The 21,422-nt window shown below is 41.6% G+C and overlaps 1 pseudogene; it reads left to right on the top strand.

The window, feature by feature from the left end:
- Positions 1-16,951: 16,951 nt before the first annotated feature.
- On the top strand, positions 16,952-18,525 carry LOC110558873 (tubulin beta chain-like; annotated as a pseudogene).
- Positions 18,526-21,422: the final 2,897 nt, after the last annotated feature.

Here is a 21,422-nt window from a genome sequence, read left to right as displayed (position 1 = left end):
CCTGATCTTTGACAAAGACGCCAAAAGCATACAATGGAAAAAAGATAGCATCTTCAACAAATGGTGCTGGTCTAACTGGATGTCTACATGTAGAAAAATGAAAATAGATCCATACTTGTCACCCTGCACAAAACTGAAGTCCAAGAGGATCAAAGACCTCAACATAAAACCAGACACATTAAATCGGCTTGAAAAAAAAGTGGGAAATACCCTAGAACTCATTGGTACAGGTGAAAACTTCCTGATCAGAACACCAACAGCACAGGCTCTAATAGCAACAATCAATAAATGGGACCTCATGAAACTGAAAAGCTTCTGTAAAGCAAAGGACACCGTCATCAAAACAAAGCAACCTCCTACAGATTGGGAAAGAATCTTCACCAACCCTTTATCTGACAGAGGACTCATATCCAGTATATATAAAGAACTAAAGAAGCTGAAAAGCAGCAAACCAAGTAATCCATTTAAAAAATGGGGAACAGAGCTAAACAGAGAATTCTCTGTAGAGGAATACCGAATGGCAGAGAAGCACTTAAAGAAATGCTCAACCTCACTAACCATTAGGGAAATGCAAATCAAAACAACCCTGAGACTTCACCTTACACCCATGAGAATGGCCAAGATCAAAAACTCAAGTGACAACACATGCTGGAGAGGTTGTGGAGAAAGGGGAACCCTTCTCCACTGCTGGTGGGAATGTAAACTTGTAAAACCACTCTGGAAATCAATCTGGTGCTTTCTCGGACAACTAGGAATAGTGCTTCCTCAAGATCCAGCCATACCACTCCTGGGCATATATCCAAAAGAGGCTCAAGTACACAAAAAGGACATTTGCTCAACCATGTTTGTAGCAGCTTTATTTGTAATAGCCAGAAGCTGGAAACAACCCAGATGCCCCTCAACTGAAGAATGGATGCAGAAATTGTGGTACATCTACACAATGGAATATTACTCAGCAATGAAAAATATGGAAATCATGAAATTTGCAGGTAAATGGTGGGATCTGAAAAGGATCATCTTGAGTGAGTTGTCCCAGAAGCAAAAAGGCACACATGGTATATACTCACTCATATAGACATACAACATAGGACAAACCCACTAAAATCTGTACATCTAAGCAAACTAAGCAAAAGAGAGGACCCTAACTAAAATGTCCAATCCCTATCCGGAAAGGCAAAGAGGAGGGACATCAGAAGAAGAAGAAAACAGGAAACAACCTAGGAACCTACCACAGAGGGCCTCTGAAAGCCTCTGCCCTTCAGACTATCAAAGCAGATGCTGAGCCTGATGGGCAACTGTTGGGCAGAGTGAATGGAATTTTAGGTAAGAACTGGGAAATAGTAAGAGCTGGAGAGGACAGGGTCTCCACAAGGAGAGCAACAGAACAAGAAAATTTGAACACAGGGAACTTCCCAGAGACTCATACTCCAACCAAGGACTATTCATGGAGATAACCCAGAACCCCTGCACAGATGTAGCCCAGGGCAGTTCAGAGTCCAATTGGGTTACATAGTAATGTGAAGAGGGACTGCCTCTGACATAATCTGATTGGCCTGCTCTTTGATCACCTCCCCCTGGGGGGGGGGGGGAGCAGCCTTACCAGGCCATAGTAGAGGACAATGCAGCCACTTTTGATGTGAACTGATAGACTAAGATCAGAAAGGAAAGGAGAACCTCCCCTATCAGTGGACTTGGGGAGTGGCATGCAAGCAGAGGGAGGAGGGAGGATGGGATTGGGAGGGGAGGAGGGAGGGGCTTATGGGGGGATGCAGAATGAATAAAGTGTAATTGATGAAAAATTAAAAAAAAAAAACCTTACCTAAGCCAGGACTTATGTTTTTGTTTTTGTTTTTTTTTTACCAACATTTTTTTAACTCGAGTCATAATGAAGTCACTGTTTGCTTTAAATTGAAAAAAATAATAAGAAGAAGAATAATCGACTTCAAGGCTCTGTTCAGTGTGACGATGGGACCACAAGCTAAACATAAGCCTCTGTTCAGCCAGTATGGAAAATATGAAGGGGCTTCAGCAGCGCGGCCACCATACTCAGCAGTGAAGCACATTCAGCAAGGAGTGCTATTGGTCAGGAAGACAGCTGGAGCAAAGGCTCCACTGACAACTTCTTCTCATTACCCCACAGGGTCCTCAAGGTCAGCTTTCTGAAAATCTCCACTGGGCTACATTGTGCTCAGAGGGAGCCTTTCCAGGTGAATTTGAGGGAAGAGAAGATGTTAAGGGATTTGGTGTCATTTTCACCAAGTAAACACAGCATTCTGAAACAATGAACATAGATTCTCTGAGGGAAAGGCTCAGGTAAGTGACACAGAAGAGAGTGCACTTATGGATTGGGGCTAATTTGAGAAAGTACGGAAAATCCAAGTGTGGGTGCTTCTGATGTATAAAATGAAGCGATTTGGGGATTTCTTCATAAACTCTTCTCTTGGGTCAGAAGGAATCTACTAGGAGATTGTGAGAAACCATCAGGAAATGACTAAGGAAGAGTGGCAAGAGGTACAAGAGTAGCACCGTGGGATGAAGCAATGTGGGAGACTGAGAGGGAACCAAGGTCACTCCTAAGTTCCTGCTCACTTCACTAAAAGAATTCCCTGAGGATCAGCAACTGAGAGGTCAGTTTAGAATAAGCAAAAGGAGCAGGGCATAAAGGTAGGCCAAAGTGTTACCCATGTTCCAAATGAGACTGTAGTGCAGAGAGGTTAGGAAATATGTCACTTGGACGTAGTTCAATGATACAGTGCTTGTCTGAATGCATGACATCCAGTTCTTTCCTAGCACTATGTTCAGTGGAGAGAGGGCTGGGAGAGGGAGGGAAAAAAGAAGCCTGCCCAAACTTACCCAGCAGGAAACTGCAAATCCTTGCATTCAGATCAGTTTGACTCAATGATATACTTCTAGCCTGTCCAGCTGAGCACCCCATAACAAATCCTTTGGTCTTAAAGAGTCCTGAGTTGCTTACTAGCATATAAGATCACTGCACCTCAAAACTTTGGAGTCAGTCTTTCATAAAGGAAAATCAAGCCCTACTGGAGACAGCTCATTCAGTTCAGTAATCTGATTTTAACAAAGAGGCTGGATTAGTCCTTCAATCTGGGAGGACCCTATCTCTAAAATCTTGTGTATACCTTGCATGAGGACATGCAAAACTTGCAGAAACTGAAACAGAGAGGCTGTGCAAGTGGGTTTAGCACCATCATGCTCTGAATTTCATTTGATTGCCATATGTGGGTTATTCTCCTGGTTATTACCACATTATGAAACCCTAATTGTTTTTTTTTTTCCTATTCTGTATGAACTGCCTGGAAGATGAGATGCAAATTAATACATAATATAATTACAGCTCCTCTCACCCTATTCAAAAGTAGTGTTCTTTTCCATCAAACTCAGGTAAATGACCCCTATTTTGTTTAATTTACAGCATCCTATTCTAGTCCTGGAACCAGGAAAGAGCATGAAGAACCAAAGCAATGCTAGAGAGTAATAACATGGCTGGGCGTATCACAATACTGAAATTTAAGTTAAATTATGGGGACATAGTGACAAAAACAATCTGGTACCAACATATAACAGACAACTAGACATATGGAGCAGAAGAGAGAACCAGGAAATAAACCAACAGAGCCATGGCCATTGTGCTGACTAATTCAATAAGAGTCATTTGGTAAGAGAGAACATCAACTGAGAACACATCCAAACCAGATAGGCCCCTGAGGAAGCCTGTGGTGCACGGTCTTGATTGACTTTTGATGTGGTAGGGACAGTTCACTGTGGGCAGTACCAACCCTGGGCTAGCGGTTCTGTAAGAGAACTTGCCGATAAGCTCCTGTCTTGTTCCATATTTTCTCCATCTTCTGAGGTCTATCCTATTTGCCTTTCTCAGTGAGGATTCAGTATCTCACCAAGGATCCTCCTTACCACAGAAGGCCTCTGAAAGACTTTACCCAGTAGGATATTAAAGCAGAGGCTGAGACTCACAAACGTTGGGCAGAGTGCAGGGAATCTTATGAAAGAAGGGAGAGATAGAAAGACCTGGAGAGCAATGGAGCTCCTCAAAGAGAGCAACCAAAAAAAAAATGTGGGCCCAGGGGTCTTTTCTAAGACTGATACTCCAACCATGGATCATACATGGAGATAAAGTAGAACCCCAGCACAGATGCGGCCCATGGCAGCTCACTCTCCAAGTGGGTTCACTGGTAATGGGAAAAAGGAAAGTATCTGACATGAACTCAGTGGCTGGCTCTTTGATTGCCTCCCCTAAGGGGTAGGACAGCCTTACCAAGCCACAGAGGAAGACAATTCAGACAGTCCTGATGAAACCTGGTTAGGGTCAGATGGAAGGGGAAGAGACCTCCCCTCTCAGTGAACTGGGAGAAGGGCATGGGAGAAGAGGGATGGGGGGTATTGGGAAAGGACAAGGGAAGGGTCTACAGCTAAAATACAAAGTAAATAAGTTGTAATAAATAAAAAGAATTAAATAAAAGAAGAAGAAATCAGGCTGAGCAAGTTTTGGGATGTAAGCCAGTAAGCAGCATTCCTCTATAGCCTCTGCTTCAGCTTCTGCCTCCAGGTTCCTGCCCTGTATGAGTTCCTACTCTAAATTCCTGCAGTAATGGACTTGATGGGAAATTATAAGTTGAAATAATCCCTTTCCTACCCAAGTTACTATTTGTCCTGGTGTTTTATCACACCAATAAAAACCTAACTAATGCTAATTTTTGACAAAAGTGCAGGGGAAGAAAGATAGCCTTTTAAGAAAATGGTACTGGTAAAACTTGATATCTACCTGCAGAAAAATAAAATTAGTCATATCTTTTACGTTGTGCAAAAATGAATTCAAAATACATCAAAGCTCTTAATTCAAAATATGCTGTAACTCCTAGACAAAAGCATGTAACATAGACATCAAGACACTGGGGTCAGCAATAGCTTTCTGAATAATAGAACTTCAATAGCACAGGAACCAGACCCAAGGATCAACAGATGGAACTACATGAAATTTAAGTTTCTGCACAGCAAGACAAAATATCAGGAGAACACACAGATAGCCCACCAAATGGGAAAAAATATTTGGCAACTACATTTCAGATAATTCAGAAATTATAAATTTAAAATCCTCAGAAATTCAATGCAAAAAAAATAAAACTCCCAATTAATTGAATAGATGATTTTCAAAAGAAGAAACACAATGGCCAATACTTTTTCTTAATGTGCTCAACATCATTAGGTAATTGCAAATTAAAACTACTTTGAGATGCCACTTTACTCCATTCAGAATGACTATCATAAAGAAATCTGACAACAAATCCTGGAAAGGATGTGTGGAAGCAGTGGGAGTGAAAATTAATCAATCCAACCATTATGGACTCATCAAAAAGTAAAATATATATATATTTTTTTCCAAATGACCCGGCAATTCTACTTCTGAACACAAATCCAGCCCACCACAGAGATATTTGCACATGCAAGTTTATTGAAGTTCCACTCACTAGAGCAAGGGAAGGGAATCAAACTAGATGAACATCAGTAGGTGAATTAATAATTAAGTTTGGTACATATATGAAATTTAGTATGTTCATCACTAAAGGAAACCAAAACCATAACATTTGCAGAAAAGTAATGAAGTTGGAATATATAATATTAAGGGAATTCACGCAGGTTCTTTTCAAAACCAGCAAGTGCTCTTAAGTCCTGAGCCATCTGTCCAGCCCTGCACATTTTTTTCAAATCTAGATTCTGCATATGAAAGAAAGCATGATCATAGGAAAGAAAGGGAGTTAGTATGATGGGGAAAGGATAGGAGTTCCACAAGGACCAAATATATCTGGGCACAGGGTCTTTTCTGAGACTGACAGTCAACCAAGAACCATGTATGGATATAACCTAGAACCTTCGCTCAGATGTAGCCTGTGGTGGCTCAGTAACCAACTGGTTTCCCATAGTGAGGGGAACAAGGACTATTTCTAACAGGAACTCAATGACTGGCACTTTGGCCTCCCCACCTCCCCCCAAGGGAGGAGCAGTCCTGGTAGGCCACAGAGGAGGGCTTTGCAGCCAGTCCTGAAGATACCTGATAAAACAGGATCAGATGAATGGGGAGGAGGTCCCCCCCATCAGTGGACTTGGAAAGGGGCACGGTGGAGATGAGGGAGGGAGGGTGGGATTGGGAGGGAATGAGGGAGCAGGATACAGCTGGGATACAGAGTTAATAAAATGTAACTGCTAAGAAAAAAATAAAATTAAAAAAGAAAGAAGGAAACAACGGAAGAAAGAAACAAAGAAAGAAACAAAGAAACAAAGAAAGCATGAACTCTTCTTTCTGGATCTGGCTTGTCTCTCTTAACACAATGATCTGCAGTTCCACATACTTTTCTGCAAATGACATAATTCTGTTGATCCTACCTGAATAAAACTCTATTTTGTATACAATGTATACAATTTTCTTTAACCATCCATCTGCTGATGGGCATCCAAGGTCATTCCATAACTTGTTGTTGTGAGCAGGGCTGCAGTTACCATGGATACACAGCCGCCTCAGCAATACACATCATGAGATTCCTTGGGGAGAAGGCTCAGAAGTGGTGGAGCTGGATCATACAGCAGGTTTGTGTTTCATTTCAGAAACCTCCATGCTGATTGCCATGTGGCTTCACCAGCTCACAATTCCACCAAGAGTGTAAAAGGATTTCTTTTTCCAGTATCTTGCCAACATTTGTTGGTGTTTGTTTTCTTGATGACATTCTAACCAAAGTGTAATGTAATCTCAATGTCAATTTGATTTGACAAAGATGTAAAACTTTTTTTCATGTATTTCAGAGACATTTGAAAAGTTCAAGTGCCCATTGGTTAACTGGATTATTTGCTCTTTTGGCATCTATTATTTTAGTTCTTTATATATGTGTCTATTAATCCCATGTCTGATGAATAACTGACAAGGATACTTGCCCATTCTTGAGAATGTCTCTTCATCTGACAATTATTTCATTGTACAGAAGCTTTTGCTATGACACAATTCCAGTCCTAAATCAGAAAATCAAATCTATACCCAACTCAAAAATACCCTTAGAATAAACCTCTCTTTACTTTCGATAATTGAAATTAGTAAATGTGTTCCTTAGCCTAAAACTAAATTTTTAATTAGTCTTTTTATACTTCCCACTAATATTTATTTTTTGTGATATTTTCCCAAAATTCTCTGTACTTGTGATTGTGATTACTTCCTTGATTTTTTCTTTGATTTTCACTGGTATTATTTTAAATTTCCACATGCATATTTTTATATAATCTATCTACTTGGGCTTTCTGAAAATGCTAAAGGTAACATGGGTCATATGGAAGGAGAAAGGTTCACAGCCCTAGCCACTGCATGGTGATTATTTTCATCCAATCCTTCTGTGTGGTGGTTGACCAAGAAAGTCAAGGAGAAAATGAGTCACGGTTGAGAGTTTGTTGGTAACAGGCATGCAGCAGGCACACAGCCTTGTTCATTATTCTATTTTGGACTCAATATTATCATTTCTTGGATCATAATGCTTCCCTCATTGTTTCCACCATTAACATGGTGCCCCCATTGGAAACACTGGCCCAACACTAATGAGCTATTCACAGGAGAAACAGGAGCAGGGTTCCAGGAGCCAAGGTAAAACAATTAGAGGGAAAGGGAGATGGTTGGCTCCTGACCTAAACTGAATTGCTTTTAAGAGACAGAAACAGATTTTTAATTATATAATCTCTTTGTTTCTCATTTCCTTTAAAATGTAAAGGTCAAATTCCCCTTGCAAATGCTAAGGTCCAGATCTGATATTTATTGTCTGTGATGACTGAGTTGACTAAAACCTGAGGTGTCCTGTTTAGCCAGATGCAGCAAAGTTTGTTTTGTTGTTGTTATTTCCCTTTTGTTATCATACAAAGTGCTATGTAGAATAATTAATAACTGCTGTCTTTCTCCTTTTGCATCTCATTTCTATTTTCAAATAGGATTCTAGGGCAGAGAATGTGGATCAGTGAAAGAATGTTTGCCTAGCATGTGTCAAGTTCTGGATGCAATCTCCAATACAGAGTAAAAATTAAATTCAATAAAAATCAAAATATTATGATAAGATGGGTGTAGTGGTACATGCCTGTAGTCCCAGCACTCTTGGAGGCAGAGGCAAGTGGATCACTGTGAGTTCAAGGCCCACCTGATCTACAAAAGTGAGTCCAGGACAGCCCAGGATACACAGAGGAAAATGGTATATGTATGCATAATATATATGAATATATATATATTCTTAGAGACTGAGTATATATATATATTCTCTAAGAAAGAAAATTGTTTAAAGACATGAAGATTTGTGATAACTTCTACTTTTGCAGGACTTCACTATGTTTAGAGATTGCTTTAAGCTGCCCTCCCTGGGCTAGCAAGACAGCACTTGACTCCTAATCTGATGACCTGAATTCAACCCTTAGGATTCACATGGTAGACAAAGAGAATGAAGTCCCACAAGTTGCCATCTGACTTCCACACATGGGCACACAAATAAGTAAATACATAGAAGCAATTTAACATTTTTAAAGCTAATCTTCCAGGGCTCACATATCTTTAAATTTTCATTTCAGTAAAAGAAGAGAATTTTCTTCTCACACCTGCTTCTCAGCCCCTCTCCTCTCCCCTCTGTCCCCATCTTTTTTTTTCCATCCTTGGAAGCCAGCGAAGACAACCTCTTCAAGCAGCAACCTCCCCAATTCCATCAGCTCCCTGTCCTGCTGTTCTGCACAATCTTGTGCACACTGTCCATGCTGACACTTTAGCTCACATTTTTCATTGCTTCATCTTTCACTGACAAGAAATATATGAAATAGGCTGCTTTTGTCCATACAACAGAATATGAAAGGATGAAGGGGCAGATGTGCCCAGAGCTTGGATCTCCACCATCAGACTCTCTTCCTCCTCCATTTCTTGACTGTTTTTCTCTCCACAGTTTCCTTCTTATTTGAGCTCTCCCCAAAATGGCTTTTATCCAATACTTAGAGGCCCCAGGAAAAAAAGGGGCACCACTTCTGCAGAAGCTACAAAGACATATCCCCCAACGGTAAGCAAGCCTGAACCATTAGTCAGCTTCATTCATGTCTTGACTTTGCCAAGCTTTTTCTTCTTTGCCTTTGCCATGCACATTTCTTTCCCTGCTGCCCTAACCTCTGCCTAATAAATCAGAAACCATCTGGGGAAAGGCAATGCCTTAGAAAAACTCTAAAACATAGCTATTCCAGGGGAAACATCAGTCATCAGGGGTGTGGGGCACAAACTATTGCAGGCTGCCATTAACTGCCTCCCTCTTAGCAGCATCTAACATTCTCACAAGGACTGAGCACATTCACCACGGTGCACTAACTCTCCTCTGAGATAAAATATTCCATCTTAGAGGGAGGCTCCTAAAGATAATTGATGTTCTAAATGGGAGTAGAGTACTCCACCTTGCAGTAAAGTTAGCTGAAACTCAGTTGCTTTAGAAGGTTCCTGAAACTGAACAGAGTCACTAGCCCTCTCTCTCCCCAAGCATATATAAGCAGTAAAGAATTCTAAGAGACAATAACAGACAAGATGAGCTGCCTTGGAGAGGCTTAGCCCAGATGACCTGCCTAGATGCAACTGAGACCAGCCACATTTCTTGGAAAAGGGCCTCCTCAGACTGTCAAACTCGCTTCAAGGTGTGTCATGAGCTCCAGGTTCCGGCTTTCTAGCTTTCAGGCCCATCACTCATGCTGCACCAGACTTCTGGTTTTAAAGTTGTTTTTGAGTCATTTCTGCTCCTGTAGGTAACCCCAGTAGAATTCAGTGGTTCACCAAGTTGGACTGTAGAAGTATCCTTACTGTGGTCTGTCACTGGTTCCCTATCTGAGGTTAGTAGATGCTTGTTCACCTTTTCTGGGAAACAGTGTCACACAACATTCACCAACACCCCTGACCTTTCCTGAGTAATATAGTGCCTACAGCAGTCTTCTCTTAGCTGTGCTTTGACTCTTAAATAAAGCCCATAGCCTGAACTCTTTCTTAACTGTACCTGTATATTCTCAGTATCTCCAACTAGGATATAACTGTGGGACTTCTGTTTCACTCGATTGTACTTCCTCCCCATTATCAGTATCCATGTCAGTCTATCACTAGCCCCAGTGAGCCGTGACTTGCAGGACCTGCACACTATGCTTTCATCCCATGGACTTGTCAGACTGCCCTGGGACCAGCCTCAGTCACAGAATGCAGAAGAGATGCTACTGTGAGAGTTTCAGGTCTTGGGAAGATATGGGACTTTTCTGCATTTAAGCCCATGGGGATTCTTAAGTACTAACCATCACAGTGTCCCCAAATGTAATCAAAACCAAAAACCAAGTGAGTGACAGTAGTGGCCACTGATGAGTTTGCACAAGTATGTAGCTGTGTATACTTCAACTCTAAGAAAATAAAGTTTTTGTTTGTTTGTTTGTTTTGCTTTGTTTTGTTTTGCTATGCTTTAAACCAGTAAATTTTAAGTTCAGTGTACAATAAAATAATAATAATAATAATAATAATAATAATAATAATAATAATAATAAAAAGCCCAACAAGTACATTGACCTGATGAAGGTCAGACAGTGTTAAGGTATGAAAAATTGTTTTCAAGGGTCTGCAAAGATGCTCAGTGATTAAGAGCACTGAATGTCCTTCCAGAGGATCCAGGTTCAATTCCCAGCATCCACATGGGAGCTGACAACTGTCTGTAACTCCAAGATCTGACTTTTTTACCCAGACATACAGGCAATACAGGCAAAACAGAAATGCTCATAAAATTAAAAATAAAAAATGCATTAAAATTATTTAAAACAAATCATTGTGCTGACAGTGCTCATGCCTCATAGACACCTGTGTGTAACCACCATCTCCAGCTTCACCACACAGAGTACGCCCCAGGCCAATGGCACTGCTTTTAAATGCATGTCCAAGCCTAACAATGGTTGTACATACCAATTCCAGGATTGGAAGATGGAAGAAAGAAGACTGGAGATTAAGTTACAATTTGTCCTCAGCTACACAGTGGATGCTAGCCTGGACGACATCAGATGCTGTCTTTTAAAATTAAAGAGAGACTAACTGAATGCATAGTCACATCCTGATACATTCAGCTGGCTCAAGAATTCTGTGTGTAAGGACCACACATGGACATAACCTAGAACCCCTACACAGATTTAGCCCATTGTAGTTCAGTGTCCATGTGGGTACCCTAGTAAGGGGAACAGGGACTGTCTCTGACAGAAACTCAGTGGCTGGGTCTTTAATCACCTCCTGCTGAGTGGGGAACCAAACTTACTAGGCCACAGAGGAAGACAATGAAGACAGTCATGATGAGACCTGATAGGCTAGGGTCAGAGGGAAGGGGAGGAGGACCTCCCCTATTAGTAGACTGGGAGAAGGGTATAGGAGGAGACAAGGGTGGGGGATACAGCTGAGATACAAAATCAATAAATTGTAATTAATAACAAAATTAATTTTAAAAAAGATTTCTGGGTGTGACTACAAAAAAGTATCCATTTTTATTAGATCCTCAATTAATTATGATGCACAAGTTTGAACACTGTGCTAATCCAATTAAAAATACACCGAATTCAATATATATGTGTATATGTGCTTGTGTTTTGCTTTTTTGTTTTTTTTTTTTCAAGAAAACTGTTAATATTTGCTCTTTGGAGCATATACTATATTGATGGTATATGAACAATGATGTAACTTTTATTTATAGGGATTATCTATCTTGACATCTTCAATTCACTAGATGTTTTCAACTATAATCTCTAATGCTGATTTGTTTAATAATGTAATATCTGAAAACATGAGTTCTAAAAATCACAGTAATCATCCTAAAAGTGTGATTATTACTCTATAAAATAAAAAAAATGATTTAGGTTTTGTTCTTTGGACAAATACTAATATATCTTTAATGTTTCAGCTATTACAGGTCATGGATAGTGTGAGAATGTTTCAGGCAACATCATTCAATATAAACAGTGGTATACACTACTGAGCCTGTGTGCACAGCAAGCTATACCGCCTAGGTTTTTGTAAGGGAACTTTTACTTGCTTGATTTAATAGTCATCTTAGAGGCTTACTGCCTCTAAGTGTTAACCTAAGCCTAATCCTGGAAGCTTCTAGCCTCCATACAATCTAACCTAAGCCTAGAATGTTTTCAGTCTCTGAGACTTACTGCTGAATGAGCTCACCTTTTCTAGTCTTTTCTGAGCTCTGGCTGGCTGGCTTACTCAGCTGATCTGGCTCAAACCCCTCTCCCAGCTGACTGATTCAGTCAGATTTTTCTCAATTTCTCACTGAATAGTTGTGACTGGCCTCAAATTTACTCTAGTAATCTAATCTAATCTTCTAATCTCTGGCTCCTGATCATTCTGTCTTCACCTGTGTCTAGTGTGTTCTCTATTCAACCTCTCTCTCTGTAAAACTCTCTTGGTAAAAACTGCCTCTGAATTCTACAAAATGAACTGTCATGAACTCATCTCCACTGCACTGCCTCTCAACTCACTGACTCTCAACTGCCTGAACAGAACTGACTAGAACTCAGAGATCTGCATTTCTCTCTCTCCTGAGTGCTGGAATTAAAGGCATGTACCAAGATGACAGTAATCATGTTCAATGAGCTTTTCTTTACCTGAAACTTGCTCTATTCTAAGCTGTCCTTGAGCTCAGAGACCTGCTTGCCTGTCTCCTGAGATAAAAGGCATGTGTGTATTCCCTGTTGCTGGGCTAAAATCACGTTTCTACAACTACAGAGTCACGTAACAATGCATTTTACAGAACACAACTCCATCCCTATACTACATACCACTGTAGCTAGGTAAATATACTTTAAACGTATTTTTAAATACATACTTGCCTTCATGTTTCTCCCTTTACTAATTAAACATTATGACATCCAAATCAAACTTATTCTATTTAAAATCCTCCAAAAGAGCTCCTTCTATATTTGCATGAAATTGTTTATGGAAAAGATGTGACAAGGGACCATTGAGATGTTTTACTGATTAAAGGCACTTGACACCAAGCTTTATGATCTGAATTCAATCCCTTGATCCTCAAAATCCACATGGTAGAAGGATAGAATTGATTTCTGCAAAGTGACCTCCACAAGTGGTAACCTCTGCAAGTGTAAGATGTGACCTGTGTGTATGCACACAGACATGCATACTTATATACATACATACATACATACGTACATGAATGTAAATTGTGTGTGAGACCAACTGGCCACACATAACTGAGTGATGAATAAGGACAGCTTAAATATGAGGAAAATAGTTTAACAAAGTGATATCAAAATATTATTGCTATAGTTCTTCATTTTTTTACATTGACCTGCACCTTAAAACCCAGATAATGTTAACAAAAACTGGGTGGGTAAAAAATTAGAAATTGGTAGGTTCATCCTATATTACATGTCTATATGAGTGAGTATATACCGTGTATGTCTTTCTGCTTCTGGGAAAGCTCACTCAGGATGATCCTTTCCAGGTCTCACCACTTAACTTCAAATTTCATGATTTCCTATTTTTCAATGCTGAGTAATATTCCATTGTGTAGATGTACCACAATTTCTGCATCCATTCTTCAGTTGAGGGGCATCTGGGCTGTTTCCAGCTTCTGGCTATTACAAATAAAGCTGTTACAAACATGGTTGGGAAAATGTCCTTATTGTGTACTTGAACTACTTTTGGATATATGCCTAGGAATGGTATGGCTGGATCGTGAAGAAGCACTTTTCCTAGTTGTCTGAGAAAGCACCAGATGGATTTCCAGAGTGGTTGTATAAGTTTAAATTCCCACCAGCAGTAAAAGAGGGTTCCACTTTCTCCACAACTTCTCCAGCATGTGTTGTCACTTGAGTTTTTGATCTTGGCCATTCTCATGGGTGTAAGGTGAAATCTCAGGGTTGTTTTGATTTGCATTTCCCTGATGGCTAATGAGGTTGAGCATTTCTTTAAGTGTTTCTCTAAGATTCAATATTCCTCTACAGAGAATTCTCTGCTTAGCTCTGTTCCCCATTTTTTAATTGAATTACTTGGTGGCTGCTTTTCAGCTTCTTTAGTTCTTTATATATACTAGATATTAGCCCTCTGTCAGATAAAGAGTTGGTGAAGATTCTCTCCCAATTTAAAGAATCAAGTGAGAGGACCCTTACTAAAATGCTCAATCTCCATCCCGAAAGGCAAAGAGGAAGGCCATCAGAGGAGGAAGAAAACAGGAAACAGGCTGGGAACCTGCCACAGAGGGCCTCTAAAAGGCTGTGCCCTGCAGACTATCAAAGCATACTCTGAGACTTATGGCCAACTGTTGGGCAGTATGCGTGGAATCTTAACAAGTCGGAAATGTAAGATCTGGAGAGGTCAGGAACTCCACAAGGAGAGCAACAGAACAAGAAAATTTGAACACAGGGGTCTTCCCAGAGACTCATACTCCAACCAAGTAGCATGCATGGAGATAACCTAGAACCCCTGCACAGATGTAGCCCATGGCAGTTTAGTTTCTAAGTGGGTTCCATAGTAATGGGAAGAGGGACTGCCTCTGACATAATCTGATTGGCCTTCTCTTTGATCACCTCCCCCTGAGGGGAGAGCAGCCTTACCAGGCCACAGAAGATGACAATGCAGCCACTCCTGATGAGATCTGATAAACTAAGATCAGAAGGAATGAGAGGAGGACCTCCCCTATATGTGGACTTGTGGAGGGGCATGCATGAAGAAGAGGGAGGGCTGGTGGGATGGGGAGGGGGGAAGGAGGAGCTTATGGGGGATACAAAGTGAATCAAGTGTAATTAATAAAATAAAAATTAAAAAATAGAAATTAGAAAGTAAACCAATCAACTCAAATAAGGTAATCAAAGATGTAGCTTTTACTTCTCAAAAATTAGAGAAATATAAGTGAAGGGATGCTCTGAGAATCAAAAGCTTAGAGAGCAGGAGGTATACTGGAACAAATTACAATGACATCTCTGTGTGTGCGAGAGTCTAAATTAGGATGGAAGCAAATAAGACCTGCATTTCAAAACAATGGAAATGTAAAGAAATATAGAAACAGAACATGAAACAGGATAAAGGAGACTAAACACACAAAAGTCAAAGGGCTTCAGACTGAATGCAAAGCTGCTATTTTAAAAAGATCCATACAATGCAAAGCAGTGAGGGTAAGATAAAAGGAAAGTGGGTGCTGGAGATAGGCTCAGTGGTTAAGAGCACTGTCTACTTTTCCAAAGGTCCTGGGTTCAATTTCTAGGACCCACATGGTAGCTCACAACCTTCCATAACTCCAGTTCCAAGGGATCAGATACCTTCACTCCAATGTACATAAAATAAAATTAAAAATATCAAAATTATTTTTAAAAAGATAAAAGGAAAGGAAAAGGGAAATATAGGAAGGACAGTGACAAAGAAGCAGTGATGGAATTATAGTATCAATCGAAGGGCATTTAGTGCTGAGAAATTACATAAGGCAAACAGGATCACATACCTTGGCATCACATCAGAAGTCATAAATGCAAATATGGCCAGAGTTGTTCTGAAGTACATGCTGCAGGTTTTGTATATTTTCAGTAAGTCAGCAAGTTCCAGTGCACGACCTCCATTTTGAAAAATCAAGTAAACAAAATATAAGCCATGACAGTGCTGTAAAAATATGCCTTATGGATAGATCAAATATACTCCACAAGCAGGAGACAGCTGCGGGTACTTGAGTTCTGCAACTGAAGTATCAGTGGCCTTCTGACATGCCATGTCTGTCATGTTCATAGGTAATGAAATGTCCACTGGCCTCACAGTCATCACAGGGATGCTTCATTAATTCTGCCAACAAAAGCAACTGTGAAGCAAAGACAAATATCCACAGTGCAACCTTTTCTAGACAGTTTTCACAGGAGGTCTCCTGGAGCCCTTCAATTTTCATTCTCTTGTATTGAACCTCAACCTCTGGATTTTTCCAGCAGAGCATACCATGTTAATCACCCCTGTGTTCTCTGTTTGTCTGTCTTTCTGTGCCTGCATACGTGTGAGTTATGATGTACATGGTACACAGAGGTTAATGTTAGCTATCTTTCTCAATTCCTCTCTACTTTACTCTTTGAAACCGAGTCTCTCACTGAACCTGGACCTCACCAATTTGGCTAGACTGCTTAGCCAGCACTGTTCCCATGCTGGGATCACCATGCCAAATTTTCACCTGGGTGTTGGGGATCCAAACTTAGGTCTTCATGTTCACACAGTAAATATTTTACCAACTGAGCCATCTCCTCAAGCCCCTTATTCACACATTTGAGAACTCATGAAACACTCAGGAGGATTTCCTATGCAAAGTCTGCATCAACACAAATTCGGTCTGACTTTTTTCTATAAGCAATGCCTTTTATGAGAGGAGAGTAATGGATCCTTGTCCTGTGAAGGTTGGTGTGCTTCTAATAAAGGTTGCTTTTGCTTATTTAAAAAAAATGCCTAATGAGACCAATCTAATGGCAATTACCTGGTGCAAATCACATTATGCACCCCACAAACAAAACATTACATCTCAAAATCTAGCCATTTATTTTAGAAAGAAATAAAACTATCATTAGAAACAATGAAAGTATGACTTACAAAAGACTATGATATCAATGAGGCACTGAAAGAAAAATCCACAAACACTTTAAATAGTAACCATAAGGCATCAAAATCAGTTAACATAATACCTGTGAAAAGAAGCAACAGCTCTTAGAATCTTCCTGTGGCCGTGCTAGCATTTTCCTGTGGCCACCTCCGGGACTACACTCCATAGCTTCAGTCTGAGTCCAGCCCAGGAGGAAGAAAACAAAGACAAAACACCAAAACATTAATTATCTTGTTTTGCTCAGTATCTACCTTGAAACCAGCAAAAATTTACTACAGTAAACCTTAGCCATGAGGGAAATCGTGCACATCCAGGCCCGACAGTGTGGCAACCAGATTGGTTCTGTTAGTTGCTCAGCAATGATCATGGCAGAGGCCCCAGCATTACCTACCACGGAGACAGCAACCTGCAGCTAGACTGGATCTCAGTGTACTACAATGAAGCCACAAGTGGCAAGTATGTCCCTCGAGCTTTCTTGGTGGACCTAGAACGTGGGACCATGGACTCTGTTTGGTCAGGTCCTTTTGGAAACTTTGTTTTTGGTCAGTCTGGGGCAGGCAACAACTGGGCCAAGGGCCACTACATCAAAGGCGCTGAGCTGGTCGACTCTGTCCTGCACGTGGTGCTGAAGGAAGCAGAGAGCTCAGACTGCCTGCAAGGCTTCCAGCTGACCCACTAGCTGGGTGGAGGCACATGCTCCGGCATGGGCACAATGCTCAGCAGAAAGATCCGAGAAGACTATCCTGACAGCATCATAAACTGCTTCAGTGTGGTGCCCTCACCCAGTGTCTGACATCGTGTTTGAGTCCTACAATGCCACCCTGTCTGTCCACCAGCTGATGGGGACACAGACCAGACCTACTGCATCAACGAAGACCTCTACCATGTCTGCTTCCTCACCCTCAAGCTCACCACACTGACCTACAGGGACCTGAACTACCTTGAGTCGGCCAGCATGAGCAGCATCACCACCTGCCCCGCTTCCCAGGCCAGCTCAACGCTGACCCCTGCAAGCTGGCCATCGACATGGTGCCCTTCCCGAGTCTCCACGTCTTCACGCCTGGCTTTGCCACTTTCACCAGCAGCATAAGCCAGCAGTACCGGGCCCTCACCGTGCCTGAACTCACCCAGCAGGTCTTGGATGCCAAGAACATGATGGCCACCTGTGATCTGCCCCGAGGCCGGTTCCTCACCGTGGCAGCTGTCTTCCGTGGACAGATGTCCTTGAAGGAGGTGGACGAGCATGTGCTCAGTGTGCAGAGCAAGAAGAGCAGTTACTTCGTGGAGTTGGTGCCCAAAAACGGCTGTCTGTGACACCCTTCCACGTGGTCTCAAGATGGCAGTCACCTTCACCGGAAACTGTAGTGCCATCCAGGAGCTGTTCAAGAGCATCTCGGAGCAGTTGCTGGCCATGTTCCACCGGAAAGCCTTCCTCCACTGGTACTCGGGCGAGGGCATGGACGAGATGGAGTTCACCAAAGCCAAGAGCAACATGAATTACCTTGTTTCCAAGTATCAGCAGTACCAGGATGCCACTGTGGAGAAGGAAGAAGATTTAGGGGGAGGAAGCAAAATAAGAGGCATAAGGCAGAGAGTTCTGAGTCACCTTAGGCTGCTCAGTTCCCTCTCCTTCCTCCCCTTGCTTGTTTTCCTCCTTCAGAGTTTCTCTCTTCAGCCTCTGTCCTGTTTGGTCATACCCTTCTACCTTTCTATTTTGTGTTGAACTTGCTGCTCTTTTTATATTGAAAAGATGACATTTCCCCAATAGCCAAAAAAGTAAATGGGAATTCTGGGGGGGTGGGGGGAAACAATAAAGCAAGTTAAGGATGAGCATGAGGAAGAAACTAATGAAAAAGGACAGTAAGAAAAACTGGAACCATGTCTGTAATCCCAGCACATAGGAGGCAAAGGCAGATGGATCTCTGTGAGTGCAAGGCCAGCTTAATCTACAAAGTGAGTCCAAGATAGCCAAGGCTACGCAGAGAAACGATTTCTCAAAAAACCCACAAAAAAAAAAAAAAAAAAGAAAGGAAGGAAGGAAGAAGGAGAAAAAAGACGAAAAGAAAGAAAGCTGAAAAGATTAAATAAGCCCCAAAGGATGGCCTTCAGAAAGAACCAATGACAGCTTTCTTTCTTTAATAATTTCATGCATGCATACAACCTTTTTAGAGCATATTCACCCCTACTACCTCTTCCCACCGCCTCTGGATTCCCACACATACTTCAATTTGGTGTCATAGTGGTTTTTTGTTGTTGTTTGTTTGTTTTTTGTTTGTTTGTTTGTTTGTTTTAATAATCCACTGGATACAATTAATGTTCCCTACATGCCATGGGTTTGGGACAGTCTAATAGAGACACTTTCAGATAATTTTTGAAACATTTGAAAGGTCTTTACAAATAAAATAAAAGATATAATAATACCCCCCCGCCACACACACACCTACCCAATTACTCTGCAAATTTCTGACTACCACTGCCTGGATATAGGTGAATGCACTAAATTCGCCCCCAGAAAACTGCTTTGAGTTTGAGGAGAGGTAAAACAAGAGATTAGGGGATTCAAAGTTGATCTCCAAAAGCAGCAAACAGGAAGTGCATGGTCTGCCTAGGAGGCATCACGTGAGAGCAGGTGGTTCACTGTGACTTTCACATATTTTATTGTAGCACTCTGCAGTCTTGACCACCAGGGTCAGAGGAGCCTAGAATGAAGAGCTTCCTGGCCTTTTATCCCCAAACACACTAGAAGATGGAAAAACAGCAGGAACTCCACAAGTTCACAGTGGATCACTCTGCTAGCTCTAGGGCTGTGCCTTCATGAGCATGGCAGGGTCTAAGAATTCTATTTGTGCCTGCTCAGGGGACTTCAGGAAAAGGCATGCTGTCATCTTCCATGGAGCAATACCTATAGCACTCTTCATTTTAATTGATTCACTCCGTTCATTCAAAAAAAAAGAATCATGAGCAGCTCAGGCCTTTAATTCCAGGGCTCCAGGAGGCAGAGGTGAGAGTATCTCAGTGAGTTCAAGGCCAGCCTGCTGGTCTACAAAGACAGTCAGAATACACAGAGAAAGACTGCCTCAAAAACAATCAGACTCTTTGATGAAAAACACTGTATCAAACCCTAATAATTCAAGAATTAGGGGTAAGAATGCCTGCTCTTAATAGGAACAGTTCATTTTCATGGAAAAGATAGACACAATGGGAAAATAAATAGGTCATGATGCTGACTACATGTGGCGACCTATGAAAAGAGGCCATGGAGGTCAGGAAACTTCACTGAGACAGTATTTCCAAGAATAATTGTGTGGGGCTAGCAAGACAGCTCAGCAGGTAAAGGCATTTGCCACCAAACTTGGTGACCTGAATTCAACCTGAGTTTGAGCCCTGAAACCTATATGATGTAAGGAAAGGACCAATTTCCCAAGAGTTGATGTCTGCATGTGTATACACCTACACACAGAGGCACACATGATAAACAAATAAACACTGTAAAAACAACAAATGTTTCTAAGAATGAGTGTGTCAGTGGTAAAATAGTAGCACTTTCATCTTGAGGTTAACCAATGGCTGTCTAGTTAGACTTAAGGCTCATTCAACATACCTGCTACCATAGACCTAACCAATTACCCACAGCTGGAGATGTCAGAGGCCAAGAGAAGAATGTACATCTGCCAGTTTCCTACACTAATACAATTTCTGTTTCCTTTTACCCACACGAGTGTAGCTCTGACCACCCTCACCCCTGTCAAAGTAGCTTGTTTTTGCAACATGTGGAGACGATTTGCAAAGACCCATAAGTGGTCAAAATACAAAGAATAAGTGGTCTTGGGATGCCCAACTCCAACTGTTACTGACAATTCAACCCCTACATCTAAAGCTCAGGGAATATCACAGAACAGAGGGAGAAATGCTCAGGATGCCTCTGGACAGCGGGCTCACTCTGGACCAAACACAGAATATTAAAGGAGCTACCAAAAAATTTAAAATGAGCATACAGACAGTGGGCAGAGGGATGATTAGTAAATTTTGAAGACCAACAGCTAGCTAAAGTCCATAAGGGTCACCAAGTCATCTGGGCTGATGTCTCCTGGCATGTCATTGAGAGAAAAACCCTAGAGTATAGGGTGACAGTCTGATGAAGGCAGCTAGTCAGAGACCAAATGCAATGGCCTCCTAGGCAGAGCCACAGAGGACCCAGACTCAGTGCAACAGGAATTTTGGTTACTATCAGGGGAAAGGGGAGAGGAGGGGCATGTGTTTCCAGTTAAACATCCTGCTAACAGCCCAGGTCATTCACAAAGAGTGATATGGTGCCTATCTCAAGGCAATCCTCAGCACACAGAGCTCACACTCTCCCTGTGTGGAGTCAGTTCACGTTGTCAGTCACTGCTAAAGACATTATCAATTTTCCCTTTGTAGTTCATCTGTGTGACTCCCCTGTCCATAGTGTAATCTGTGGACCTTACTGCCAGCCAATCATCAAGGATTTCTTAAGATCCTGAAGCCTTTATTTCCTTCTGTGTAAAAGGCTGACAACAATGTGGTGTAGCTCACATGCAATGAAGACTCAGAACAAGGCCTCCTGTGACTGTGAGGACAGATGGTATTTACAGGGCATTTCTTACAGGCTGACAGTGTTCTTTTCCGGCGCTCAGCCAGTCAACTCTCACACACCTGTGTAGAGCTGTGATTCTCCCCATCATGTACAGAAGGAAGCAGGCCAAGAGAAGCTATGGAACGTGTCTAGATTTACTCAAGTGG

This window comes from Meriones unguiculatus, chromosome 7 (assembly GCF_030254825.1).
Source record: "Meriones unguiculatus strain TT.TT164.6M chromosome 7, Bangor_MerUng_6.1, whole genome shotgun sequence".
Lineage (NCBI taxonomy): Eukaryota > Metazoa > Chordata > Mammalia > Rodentia > Muridae > Meriones > Meriones unguiculatus.
This window is presented reverse-complemented; position numbering and strand designations above follow the sequence as displayed.